The sequence below is a fragment of the Oncorhynchus mykiss genome, chromosome 1 (genome assembly GCF_057628025.1).
Source record: "Oncorhynchus mykiss isolate SJ-2025 chromosome 1, ASM5762802v1, whole genome shotgun sequence".
Classification (NCBI taxonomy): domain Eukaryota; kingdom Metazoa; phylum Chordata; class Actinopteri; order Salmoniformes; family Salmonidae; genus Oncorhynchus; species Oncorhynchus mykiss.
The window spans coordinates 18,671,732-18,683,852 of record NC_143022.1 but is presented as its reverse complement, the minus strand read 5'-3'; positions in this window follow the sequence as shown (position 1 = coordinate 18,683,852).

Sequence of the window (12,121 nt, the reverse complement as noted above, 5' to 3'; positions counted from 1 at the left end):
GATTCTAGATTAAATTTTGGATTGGAGATGCTTAACGGGAGTCTGGAAGGAGAGTAAACAGTCTAGCCAGACACCTAGGTATTTGTAGTTGTCCACATATTCTAAGTCAGAACTGTCCAGAGTAGTGATGCTGGACGGGCGGGCAACGATCGGTTGAAGAACATGCATTTAGTTTTACTTGCATTTAAGAGCAGTTGGAGGCCACGGAAGGAGAGTTGTATGGCATTGAAGCTTGTCTGGAGGTTAGTTAACACAGTGTCCAATGGTGGCTCCCTGCAGGGAGACAGCGTGGCGGAGCTGGTCCAAGTCTGCTGGGTCTGTCATGGACAGTTCGTGCTATCATGACACAAGGCGAGACCTAGATGCAGACACATGAGGCAGATGGTTGGACTCTTACCCTATTGGATTAATAAATATTGTAAGGCAAGAGAATGGTCGTGGACAGGCAAATGGGTCAAAACCAAAGGGGAGGCAGAATCAAGGTCAGGGCCGGCAGGATGATCAGGCAGGCGGAAAGTAGTCCAGAGTCAGGCAAGAGTCAAAACCGGGAAGACTATCAAAAAGAGAATAGGAAAAGGAGTGCGGGAAAAACACACTGGTTGACTTGACAAACATACAAGACGAAGTGGCACAGAGAGACAGGAAACACATGGATAAATACACTGGGGAAAATAAGCGACACCTGGAGGGGGTGGAGACAATCACAGGAACAGGTGAGACAGATCAGGGCATGACAGGAGTTCCCACATATGCTGAGCACTTGTTGGCTGCTTTTCCAAAAACAATTGCTCCTCCTCATCATTCTCTGTAACTTCCTGCAGAAATTGCGGCCCGCAATTTGAGGAGTAACTGCATGTGGGCATTCCTGAATCTGCAGAAACCCCTCTTTATACTTCTATTGGCCCATTTTTAAGCTAGGACTCTGGTACGGAGGCGGGGTCATTCCAGTACAGTAGGTGGCGGTAATGCACCATGACGTTGGACGCCAACTGACAATAAATCCCAAGGCGAAGAAGAAGAGGCGGGGGCGACAATGACAGTATCCTTCGTCCTCGCCTGTCCGGCACTGCTTTCCCGCAGTTCTGTTAGGGACGACGAAGGCAGGTGGCAGGCAGGTGCAAAGGACACTGTGTGCAAGCTGGGAGGCCTCCGGTACAAAGCAGGCGGAAGGCGGGACAACTCAGATAACTCACAGCAGCCCAAAAAAAAAAAAAGCCTCGATCCTGACTAGTATCTCAGTACCTGCCGCTGAAAAACACCTCCACAGCAAGATCCTGCCACCACCATGTTTCACCATAGGGATGGTGCCAGGTTTCCTCCAGACATAACGCTTGGCATTCAGGCCAAAGAGTTCAATCTTGGTTTCATCAGACCAGAGAATCTGGTTTCTCACGGTGTGAGAGTCTTTAGATGCCTTTTGGCAAACTCTAAGCAGGTTGTCATGTGCCTTTTACTGAGGAGTGTCTTCTGTCTGGCAACTTTACCATAAAGGCCTGATTGGTGGAATGCTGTGGAGATGGTTGTCCTTCTGTAAGATTCTCCCATCTCCACAGAGGTACTCTAGAGCTCTGTCAGAGTGACCATCAGGTTTTTGGTCACCTCCCTGACCAAGGCCCTTCTCCCCCGATTGCTCAGTTTGGCCGGGAGTCCAGCTCTAGGAAGAGTCTTGGTGGTTCCAAACTTCTTCCATTTAAGAATGATGGAGGCCACTGTGTTATTGGGGACCTTAAATGCTACAGATATTTTTTGGTACTCTTCCCCAGATCTGTGCCTCGACACAATCCTGTCTCGGAGCTCTACAGATAATTCCTTCGACCTCATGGCTTGGTTTTTGCTCTGACATGCTGTGGGACTTTATATAGACATCAACTGTGGGACTTTATATAGACAGGTGTGTACCTTTCCAAATCATGTCCAATCATTTGAATTTACCACAGGTGGTCTCCAATTAAGTTGTAGAAACATCTCAAGGATGATCAATGGAAACAGGATGCACCTGAGCTCAATTTTGAGTATCATAGCAAAGGGTCTAAATGCTTATGTAAATAAGGCATCTGTTTTTATTTTTGATACATTTGCAAACATTTCAAAAAGCCTGTTTTCGCTTTGTCATTATGGGGTATTGTGTGTAGATTGATGAGGATTTTAAAAAAGAAACATTTTAGAATAAGGCTTTAACGTAACAAAATGTGGAAAAAGTCAGTGGGTCTGAATACTTTCCGAAGGCACTGTATCATTAATTTTTTAGTCCCAAAATTAATGTTGCAACTACAGATTTCCCCTTTAAAAAATGTATAATTTTCCCACCAACAGTATCATCTCCCAGGTGGTGATGTCAATAATAAAACAAGTAACAGTCAAAGGTAATAAGGGCTAAACGGGTGTAGAAACACTAAGCTATTTTTATCACATACTAAATAGAATGAAAATGTCAGGTGGTCAACTCAAAAACACACTGGAACAGTAATACAGAGAGTATATGGAAATGATCAATTTCAAGTGTTAACAGCTTAAAATTGGCTATATTGTGAAAATGAATGAACACAAAAATCAACTTTCCAGTCTTAACGGATGTTATGGTTGGGCATCAGGTTAGGAATATTAAGGTTAGGAAGGTTATGGTTTCTAGAGAAAAATGGCCTACTTCCAGCTTGAAAATGTTTCCTACTTCCAGCTTGGCCAGATAGTGACAGCTCTGCAAAAGGAGGTAAGTAAGGGCTTAATGCAATGTGTCCTTCCTTGATTTATTCAATACATTTGAAAGTTATTTTCATTGCTACCAGTCAAACGTCAGTGTCACCAAAGGCAGAAGGGACCTTTGCACCAAACAGCCCCAAGTCGGCAGGGAGGGTAGCCTAGTGGAGTGTTGTACTAGTAACCGGAAGGTTGCAAGTTCAAACCCCCGAGCTGACAAGGTACAAATCTGTCGTTCTGCCCCTGAACAGGCAGTTAACCCACTGTTCCTAGGCCGTCATTGAAAATAATAATTTGTTCTTAACTGACTTGCCTGGTTAAAAAAAGGTCAAAATCAAATTGTACACATATTTAGCGGGTGTAGCGAAATGCTTGTGTTCCTAGCGCCAACAGTGCAGTAGTACCTAAAAACAATTCACACAAATCTCAAAGTAAAAGAATATATAAATATTAGATGGCGCAATGTCGGAGTGGCATTGACTAAATAATTACCAGTCTTCTCGATTCCCATAGAAACCACGTCATTTCCAGTTGTAGGGTATCAATAATGTTCTCCCATGAAGAGTTTTGTAAAATGTTCTGATACAGGAAGTCTTAAAGCACAATCCCGACTAAAGCCGAGTTACCAGAAAAAATATTAGCTACGCATTTAATTATTTTTCAACAAAGTAATGACAATTCGTACCATCTTAAAGTATAAGGAATAAGGCTTATCCTGAGTTTCCACAGTGCTTTTCCAAAAACTCGTCAAAATGAAAGTAAACAAAGACAATGATGAAACTTTATTTGGCTGAGAGAAAGAGGTGACCTGAGGATATGACATACGTTAAACTAGTATTCAATTAGATATTCTTTCTGGTTTCCTAAGAAGTTAGACCATGGAAAAAGGCCCTAGTGCAAGACCAAAATGTCAAGAGGATTTAGATCAAAAGGAACACTTTCTCATATGGGGTTTTCCTTTTGATCAAAGTGATCACAGTTTACCCAAATTGCATTTTCAAACTATAGTTTCCCAATTGCACAATTAATTCAGAAAGAAATTATTCAGAACTACTCTACCAAACCACAAAGATGGTCTTGATTATTGTCTAAAACTCTACAGATTGTAATTTAAGCAATATGGGGAAATTATGGCATAATTTAATTACTGTACAAAAACAAATCTGTGGGTTATGGATTTCCAAGGAAAACTTAATTGGCATTCATTTAAAAGCAGGATGTTTATATATTCAGTATACAAATCCTGGGAATCTCAAGGCTGAATAAGGTCGATTCTAGTATTTCTCAATAACCAACTCAGTGGCTTGTGGTTAGAGTGTCTGACCTGAGATTGGATGGTTTGGAGTTTGATCCCCAGCTGAGTCATACCAAAGAATGTAAAAATGGGACCTGATGCTTCTCTGCTTGGCACTCAATTGGGGGTATTCCCTGTGATACACTAATGTCCTCTCCAGGGGGTGTACTTGTACACCAATCTGCCTCATGCTATATGAATAGGCTCCTGCTCCTATCTTAACCAAGGCTATACTTACTTAGTGTTAATTAATGAGGACATCAGTAAGTCATTGATCACTTTGTCCTTGAAATCAATATGTGCAAATAGCCTGGGGACAAGGTTAGTGTGTAATGAGGTTTCTTCTTGGTGATCCCTTTACCTTTGGATCTGTCTCTGTACGTTAATCACGCGCGATATCTCAGACAGCACTGGGTGAATGATGGGTCTTGCCATAGAGATCCGGCATTTACAAAATTACACTGAATGGTACTATAACAAGCGATTGAAAAGTCTAACTTTGAAAGGTTATCAAGCTTACACACTATGTGCACACATAGTGCGTGTGGCAGACTGCCAAATACTGTTCACATGAAAACTTAAACAATGCCTTCTAAGGAGACCTACAGTCTACAATAAAGACATTGACATGGAGTACAAATGGTTGTCATTTGAAATCTTGACCCGAACACACCTAACTAGGGAATAGGCAACATATTGTATCCCTCAAATGAAACCCAGTGCTGGAGTATGGTCATGACTAGTAACACCTCATGCAGTACCAAGATGTAATGTCCAGTGCTCTATATGGAAGGAAAACGAATAGGCAATTTGGATGCAGGATGTTCATGTCTAAAATCTAAGAAGAATTGGCTTGACTAACTGCTTCTCAATGATTATATCAGTAAGTCATGGTGAGCCCAAACAGTGTATGGTCAGTATCAACGCAAGGAAACTTTTAAACAACACCTTATAGGGAGGCCTACACTATACAGGCTCCCCAGTGGAGCAGCGGTCTAAGGCAATGCAGTACTAGAGGCGTCAATACAGACACCCTGGTTCGAATCCAGCTGTATCACAACTGGCCGGGATTAGAAGTCCCATAGGGCAGCGCACTATTGGCCCAGCGTCGTCTGGGTTTGGACGATTTAGGTAGTCATTGTAAATAAGAATTTGTTCTTAACTGACTTGCCTAGTTAAATAAATGAATGACATTATGAGAAATATGGAATAATTGCAGGACTTATTAACAATGACCAACAATTCCAGTCAACATATGAGAAAAAAAATACTGTAGCCTACCCTTACTATATCCAATCCAACTCGACTTTTTGCCACTATCATGGTAGACCTACAAAACTGTGACCCCGTGTTTTGAGATTAAAGTAATAAATTGAAGCCAATATCAACTAGGGCTATACCGTAACTTGTCACTCCTCTGGAGTCCAGAGCAAGCAAAATCATATGGCCAACTTGTAGCTGAGGTTGCAGTATCTAATGGAAAATCATGTTCTGTCTGCACCACACCATCACTTTGGAGGGCAGCTTGCCTGCAGAGTACTCATTGCCATCTGGGTAGCCCTTTTCTTCCTCACAAATATATTAATACATTTGCAAGAATATGTTACATCTTCATCCAATAATATTGAAGGCAGTGCAATGTTACAGCTGTTATAGCCAGTAGCCACCCAAACTAGGCCCATCTGAAATATGAAAATGATAATTAAAATCGCCAGGTAGCCTATTGTTCTTGCAAAGATGAGTTAGTAGACTGCGAAACTGTATTTGATATGGATAATAAACGTCGGGCCACTGTTTTTGCCAGGAAATGAACTGGAAAAAAATGTCTGGTCCCTAATCTGGATATGCGCGCTAATGTTGATGACTGGTCATTGGTCAACAATCAAGATGCACAAGTTTTTGGTTTTGAAGCATAGGCCTAGATGAGAATTCAAATCAAATCAAATCGTTCTTTATCACGAGCCTCTCTGACTGGAAGGGCAAAGGGGATGTGCTCTGCACAGGTGCCTGTAGTAAAGGCATAACTCTTAGGCATTGTGTTCCTTCTTTTAAGCAGTAGTGGAAAAAGTACCCAATTGTAATGCTTGAGATAAAGTAAAGATACCTTAATAGAAAATGACTCAAATAAAGGTGAAAGTCACCCAGTAAAATACTACTTGAGTAAAAGTCTAAGTATTTGGTTTTAAATATACTTAAGTATCAAAGTAAAAGTAGAAATCATTTCAACATCCTTATATTAAGCAAACAAAACAGTACAATTGTCTTGTTTTTTTAAATGTATGTATAGAGTCAGGGGCACACTCCAACATTTAGACATAATTTACAAACTTAGCCTTTGTGTTTAGTGAGTCTGCCAGATCAGAGGCAGTAGGGATGACCAGGGATGTTGTCAAAAATATAAATAGTAAAAGTACAGATACCCCCCAAAAATACTTAAGTAGTACTTTAAAGTATTTTTACCTAAGTACTTTACACCACTCCTTTTAATGGTTTGAGACATTCATCCTTTGTCATGGGGCTGCATCTATAAACATAATTAGCCATCTAATAAGAAGAAGTGGCATGGGAGGGCACTAAGTTCACTGGCATCCTCATGTGCACAGCTGAGAATCAGGCTTTGTATAAACTGTGTTCATGTTACTGGGCAGCTACCATGACAAGCAAAGCTAAGGGATGGAAGTCTCTTAAAACTGACTGTGAATTTGTTGTTATTCATTTTACTTCAAGGTACACTACATGACAAAAAGTATGTGGACACCTGCTTGTCGAACATCTCATTCCAAATTTATGGTCATTAATATGGAGTTGGTTCCCCTTTGCTGCTATAACAGCCTCCACTTTTCTGGGAAGGCTTCCCACTAGATGTTGGAACAGTGCTGCGGGGGCTTGCTTCCATTCAGCCACAAGAGCATTAGTGAGGTCGGACACTGATGTTAGGCGATTAGGCCTGGCTCGTAGTCGGCGTTCCAATTAATTACAAAGGTGTTTGATGGCCTCAGGGTTCTGTGCAGGCCAGTCAAGTTCTTCCACACCGATCTCGACAAACCATTTCTGTATGGCTTTGTGCACGGGTGTAGTGTCATGCTGAAATAGGAAAAGGCCTTCCCCCAACTGTTGCCATAAAGTTGGAAGCACAGAATAGTCAATAATGTAATTGTATGCTATAGCGTTAAGATTTCTCTTTAATGGAACTAAGGAGCCAACCCGAACCATTAAAAACAGCCGATACCATTATTCCTCGTCCACCACTCTTTACAGTTGGCACTATGCATTGGGGCAGGTAGCGTTCTCCTGGCATCCGCCAACCCCAGATTAATTCATCAGACTGCCAGATGGTGAAGCGAGATTCATCACTCCAGAGAGAGAGATTCCACTGCTCCAGAGTCCAATGGCGGCAAGCTTTACACCACTCCAACCAACGCTTGGCATTGCACATGGTGATCTTAGGCTTGTGTGTGGTTGCTTGGCAATGGAAACCCATTTCATGAAGCTCCCGACGAACAGTTCTTGTGCTGATGTTGCTTTCAGAGGTAGTTTGGAACTCCGTAGTGAAATTTAGATTTTTACTCGCCTCACACTTCAGCACTCGGCAGTCCAGTTCTGTCAGCTTGTGTGACCTACCACTTCGTGCCTGAGCTGTTGTTGCGCCTAGACTTTCCACTTCACAATAACAGCACTTACAGTTGGCTGGGAAAGCTCTAGCAGGCCAGACATTTGATTAACTGACTTGTTGGAAAGGAGGCATCCTATGAAGGTGCCACGTTGAAAGTCACTGAGCTCTTCAGTAAGGCCATTCTACTGGCAGTATTAGTCCATGGATATGTCCACAGCTATGTGCTCGATTTTATATACCTGTCATCAACGGGTGTGGTTGAAATATTTGAAGGGGTGTCCACATACTTTTGTAAATATAGAGTTGAAGTCGGAAGTTTACATACACCTTAGCCAAATTCATTTAAACTCGGTTTTTCACAATTTCTGACATTTAATCCTAGTAAAAATCCCCTGTCTTAGGTCAGTTAGGATCACCACTTTATTTTAAGAATGTGAAATGTCAGAGTAATAGTAGAGAATGATTTAGTTCAGATTTTATTTCTTTCGTCACATTCCCAGTGGGTCAGAAGTTTACATACACTCAATTAATATTTGGTAGCATTGCCTTTAAATTGTTTTAACCTGGGTCAACCATTTCAGGTAGCCTTCCACAATAAGTTGGGTGAATTTTGGCTAATTCCTCCTGACAGAGCTGGTGTAACTGAGTCAGGTTTGTAGGCCTCCTTGCTCACACACGCTTTTTCAGTTCTGCCCACAAATTTTCTATAGGATTGAGGTCAGGGCTTTGTGATGGCCAGTCCAATACCTCGACTTTGTTGTCCTTAAGCCATTTTGCCACAACTTTGGAAGTATGCTTGGGGACATTGTCCATTTGGAAGACCCATTTGTGACCAAGCTTTAATTTCCTGACTCATGTCTTGAGATGTTGCTTCAATATATCCACATAATTTTCCATCCTCATGATGCCATCTATTTTGTGAAGTGCACCAGTCCCTCCTGCAGCAAAGCACCCCCACAACATGATGCTGCCACCGCCGTGCTTCATGGTTGGGATGGTGTTCTTCGGCTTGCAAGCATCCCCATTTTTCCTCCAAACATAACGATGGTCATTATGGCCAAACCAGAAAACATTTCTCCAAAAAGTACGATCTTTGTCCCCATGTGCAGTTGCAAACCGTAGTCTGGCTTTTTTATGGCGGTTTTGGAGCAGTGGCTTCTTCCTTGCTGAGCGGCCATTCAGGTTATGTCGATATAGGACTTGTTTTACTGTGGATATAGATACTTTTGTACCCGTTTCCTCCAGCATCTTTTCAAGGTCCTTTGATGTTGTTCTGGGATTGATTTGCACTTTTCGCACCAAAGTACGTTCATCTCTAGGAGACAGAGCGTGTCTCCTTCCTGAACGGTATGATGGCTGTGTGGTCCCATGGTGTTTATACTTGCGTACTATTGTTTGTACAGATGGACATGGTACCTTCGAGCGTTTAGAAATTGCTCCAAAGGATGAACCAGACTTGTGGAGGTCAGAAAAAAATATTCTGAGGTCTTGGATGATTTCCTTTGATTTTCCCATGATGTCAAGCAAAGAGGCACTGAGTTTGAAGGTAGGCCTTGAAATACATCCACAGGTACACCTCCAATTGACTCAAATGGTCAATTAAAGCCATGACATCCTTTTCTGGCATTTTCCAAGCTTTTTAAATGCCCAGTCAACTTAGCATTTGTAAACTTCTGACCCACTGGAATTGTGATACAGTGAATTATAAGTGAAATAATCTGTCTGTAAACAATTGTTGGAAAAATGACTTGTGTCATGCACAAAGTAGATGTTCTAACCGGCTTGCCAAAACTATAGTTTGTTAAAAAGAAATTTGTGCAGTGGTTGAAAAACTAGTTTTATTGACTCCAACCTAAGTGTTCTCCTACTGGAGAACTTTTATTTGTATTGCTTTTAATATTTTTAATGAATTTATCTTATTAACACTTTGTTCTAGCTAGCTATTTGTGTAGGTAGCTATCAAGTAAACACAATGAGCAGTCCAGCAACTCTTGAACCATTCCTGGGTACTTTTGATGTGTGTTTGGGGTCATTGCCCTTCTATAAGACCCACAACCTTTAACATTTATGTGAATCAACTGTAGTTATAATTTGGAAGTTGTGACATTTGAGTGGTTAAAACCAAGATCAAATCCATTCAATAAATGATTTATTAGCCAAACTGCTCCCACATTAGTCATATAGACAGCTTTATCAATCATCTGTGCAACATTATCATTTGGATTTAAAAAATGTCAACAAGCTCATGATGCTCATTTGGGAAAAGCCCAAGTTTTTTCTTGAGGGCCTCATTGATATTGACCTCAGAAGAGATTATGCACGTGCTTGGTGACTGACAAGTGACAACTGTGAGACATGAACAAAATAATGTTCAGCCTTGTAATCCATTCCATCCACAGTCTGGGTTTTGCTGTTGAGACGTTAACATCAACACAGACGCCACACCAGAGCCAGTCCTGACCTCCCTGGGGCCCTAAGCAAAATTCTGCTAAGGGGCCCTCCTACCTGACCCGTGAGCCATGTAAACCATTTGCCATTGCCACACAGTCACACCTGACAGTTTGCTCCATCTGTCTGTCTAAGAATAAGTAGACCTATACAGAACAGAATGAGATATAAACAAACAAAATGTATTGAAAATAATATTTTCTAGAGAATCTCACAATATTATACAATTAGCTTAGTCTACACAATGTAAACATAAGCCTATGGCTGCAGCGATATGTCTTAAAATAGTCAATAAAACCTAGACAGATGTGTGATTAGCTTTGGTTATCTCTACAGCCTAGGCATTTTCAGCATCAGCATGGACACCAGTCTATCTGGACTGTCTGGAAGAAATTGAGAAAGTATATCACATAGTTAAGCAGTCATTTACACAAATGCACTTCTGCCATAAAATCTCAAATGTTACTAAGTGTGTAAACAGTTGAATGTTTGAATTAAAATCTTACCATCAAAATATTCCTCTTCTACAATTTCTTGAGGCAAAATCATAAATGACGTCATCATAGGACATGTGTTTCCCCACGTCATGATTAATGCTCATGATGGCCAGACCACTCAAACGTTCCTGTGACATGGTAGACCTCAGGTACCTTTTGATGCGTTTGAATTTTGAAAAGCTCCTCTCTGATGATGCTACTGTTACCTGTAGGGTGACTGCCATTCTTAGGGCTATCCAAAGTGTAGGATACAGTTCCTCCAGGTTTTTCTTACAGAGAAAGGAAAGCAGCTCAAAAGGTAGTCATCTTATCTGATGGCAGATCAGGTGTATTCTGAATCTCGTGTGCCAGATCCATTCCACTGATGTCACAGTGATCTCTGAAGATTCGAGTGTTTTCAACGTCCATGCAGTGAGCCTTTAAAGATTCACTGGACATCTGCGAGGCATTGCTGAAGTTCAGCAGCACTCCATATTTGGTTTTCACCTGGTTGAGTGTTAAAATTCTCTCATCCATGGATGTCACAGCAGAGTCGTAGTTGACTTCAAGGTATTTCAGTGCATCAGTCACTGGTTCATCAGGAGCCTCATAGCTGAAATGCCTCTCAGTCTCTTCTCTGGGCCTTAGAGTAGTCAGTATCCCAGTATGTAGTGAGCGAGGACTTTGCATCTGAGATTAAATTCACTGCGATATCCAACTGCATTGAGGTGGACTGGAGGTGCTTGTTCTCCTTGTTTGTCAATGTTTTATTTTATTTATTTTTTATTTTACCTTTATTTAACCAGGCAAGTTGAGAACAAGTTCTCATTTACAATTGCGACCTGGCCAAGATAAAGCAAAGCAGTTCGACAGATACAACGTCACAGAGTTACACATGGAGTAAAACAAACATACAGTCAATAATACAGTATAAACAAGTCTATATACAATGTGAGCAAATGAGGTGAGAAGGGAGGTAAAGGCAAAAAAGGCCATGGTGGCAAGGTAAATACAATATAGCAAGTAAAACACTGGAATGGTAGTTTTGCAATGGAAGAATGTGCAAAGTAGAAATAAAAATAATGGGGTGCAAAGGAGCAAAATAAATAAATAAATAAAATACAGTTGGGAAAGAGGTAGTTGTTTGGGCTAAATTATAGGTGGGCTATGTACAGGTGCAGTAATCTGTGAGCTGCTCTGACAGTTGGTGCTTAAAGCTAGTGAGGGAGATAAGTGTTTCCAGTTTCAGAGATTTTTGTAGCTCGTTCCAGTCATTGGCAGCAGAGAACTGGAAAGAGAGGCGGCCAAAGAAAGAATTGGTTTTGGGGGTGACTAGAGAGATATACCTGCTGGAGCGTGTGCTACCGGTGGGAGATGCTATGGTGACCAGCGAGCTGAGATAAGGGGGGACTTTACCTAGCAGGGTCTTGTAGATGACATGGAGCCAGTGGGTTTGGCGACGAGTATGAAGCGAGGGCCAGCCAACGAGAGCGTACAGGTCGCAATGGTGGGTAGTATATGGGGCTTTGGTGACAAAACGGATTGCACTGTGATAGACTGCATCCAATTTGTTGAGTAGGGTATTGGAGGCTATTT